Genomic DNA, 2,433 nt, shown 5'->3' on the forward strand with positions numbered 1-2,433 from the left:
AGCTACTAGAGAGGCTGAGGCAGGAGAATCATTTGAACCTGGGAGGCGGAGCTTGCAGTGAGCCGAGATTGTGCCTCAGCACTCCAGCCTGGTGACAGAGTGAGACTCCATCTCAAAATAAAATAATAATTATAATTTAGGTTTTTTTTTTTTTTTTTGAGACGGAGTTTCACTCATGTTACCCAGGCTGGAGTGCAATGGCGCGATCTCGGCTCACCGCAACCTCCGCCTCCTGGGTTCAGGCAATTCTCCTGCCTCAGCCTCCTGAGTCGCTGGGATTACAGGCACGCGCCACCATGCCCAGCTAATGTTTTGTATTTTTAGTAGAGACGGGGTTTCACCATGTTGACCAGGATGGTCTCGATCTCTTGACCTCGTGATCCACCCGCCTCGGCCTCCCAAAGTGCTGGGATTACAGGCTTGAGCCACCGCGCCAGGCCTTCAGACCCATTTTTAATCCGGAGATTTTAAAAGACAGGAAGGCCGGGCGAGGTGGCTCAAGCCTGTAATCCCGGCACTTGGAGAGGCCGAGGCAGGTGGATCACCTGAGGTCAGGAGTTCAAGACCAGCTTGACCAACATGGTGAAACCCCGTCTCTATAAAAATAAATGAATAAATAAATAATAAAAGACGGGAATAAAATCCCAGCCCTATTCCGGGGCAGGGGGGAGAAGAAAAGTGAGTATGTCAAATATGAAATGTAATCGTACAGGGCAAATCTATTTTGATAAAAGAAGTGGGAGAAAAGAATCACCAGACAGGTTTTTAAATTTTTACCACAACCTATTTTGTGATCCTTGTGTGTCATTTCTTCGGCATATTTTTAAAATGTTTTAAAATATAAGAACATGGTGAGATTTTTTAAACAGATCTTTTTTAAGTGTGCCATGAAAAGTCCCCCACATGCCCTCAATTTCCCAGCCACTGTTCTTTCTGGACTCTTCTAGAAATAGTCCCTGTTTCTACAGTGTATTGGAGGTAGAGAGGCTACTTTGATTTCTCCCTTGTAGCTTTCAAAAAAAAGAAAAAAAGGCTACTACCTGAAAATGTTTTCCCATTAGGAAAAGGCTAGATTCTTTTTTATTTATTTTTTTAAAAGACGGGGTTTCACCATGTTGGTCAGGGGTCTTGAACTCCCGACCTCAGGTGAGCCGCCCACCTTGGCCTCCAAAGTGCTTGGATTACAGGCATGAGCCACCACGCCCGGCCAGAAAAGGCTAGATTCCTAAATTGTGAACATTATGTTATTTAAACATCACTTAAAATATGCATCAAAGCAAAACGAACCTGCTATATCTTTTCTGTGGTAACATGTTTGTATTTATGAAAATGCGAGTTCTGTGCATTGTTCAAATAGACTTTGACATCTCTAATTTTTAACATTTTAAAGAGAATGAATTCCTGTGTTGCTGGGAAATTAAATGATAAAAGTGTCATTTTCCAGGCTTGGCAGGATACTCCAGTGATTTCCAGTACACATTTCTGCAAAGGTTTTGTTTTTTGTTGTTCCCCTAGGTTTCGGGAAGGAGGTTTGAAAGGAATTAAAAAAGCTGAGATTCTGAGATTCTTTCTGAGGTGACCAGGCCTGGCTTTCAACCACGCCCTGTTTGCTTTTGGCTGTTACCCTGCTGCAAGCCTTGTGATTCATGTTGTTTAAAGGCTGAGTCACCAGCTTTGTGACATAGCATTTTTCAGAGTCCAAAAGGTACAGAGAAAAACAACTCTGACTGCAGAGGCAGGGGAGAGAGAGGAGGACATGAGGAAGACGTAAGAAGAGGTTGAGGGGAGGATGGGGAAGGGGCCAAACGTTAGCTACCAAGAGAAGCCAAAGTTGTCTCAAGCAGAAAAAAACACTGAACACACCCCAGCATTCTGACTTGAATGGCTATTAAAGCAGAAATAAACCTTTCTCCAAGGTCGACGAGGTGACAGGGAAGGGAGAAGAAAATGGCCTCCCAAAACACAGGTGTCCAGTGTTTCTCTAGAAAAATTGTTCTCAACAAGGAGTGATATGCCCCTCAGGGGACATTTGGCAATATCTGGATATATTCTTGGATGTCACAACTCAGTGGGTACTGGGGGTGCTGCTGTTAACACTAGCACTCGTGATAGACACCAGGGATGCCGCTGAACGTTCTGTGAGGGACAGTCCCCCACAACAAAGAATTATCCGACCCAAAACGTTACTGAAATTAAGAAGCCCTGCCCTAGAAAGGGCTTTTGTTGCTGCAGCAACTACCTTCGTGTTTTCCGAAAGGCCCCCGAAGCCTAAATGTCCCACTTGGACTCAGGAGCCAGGTATCAAGTCACGCTCTTAAAACCTAAACCCTGCTGACCTAGAATGCGACGTGCTAGAATGTGCGAGAATAGGATGAGTCACTGGATCCGTTTTCAGTTCGTTCCACCCACAGATCCGTCCTTTGCAGGCGCCCC

The sequence above is a fragment of the Sapajus apella genome, unplaced genomic scaffold (assembly GCF_009761245.1).
Source record: "Sapajus apella isolate SASKATOON/1434 unplaced genomic scaffold, GSC_monkey_1.0 scaffold3718, whole genome shotgun sequence".
Classification (NCBI taxonomy): domain Eukaryota; kingdom Metazoa; phylum Chordata; class Mammalia; order Primates; family Cebidae; genus Sapajus; species Sapajus apella.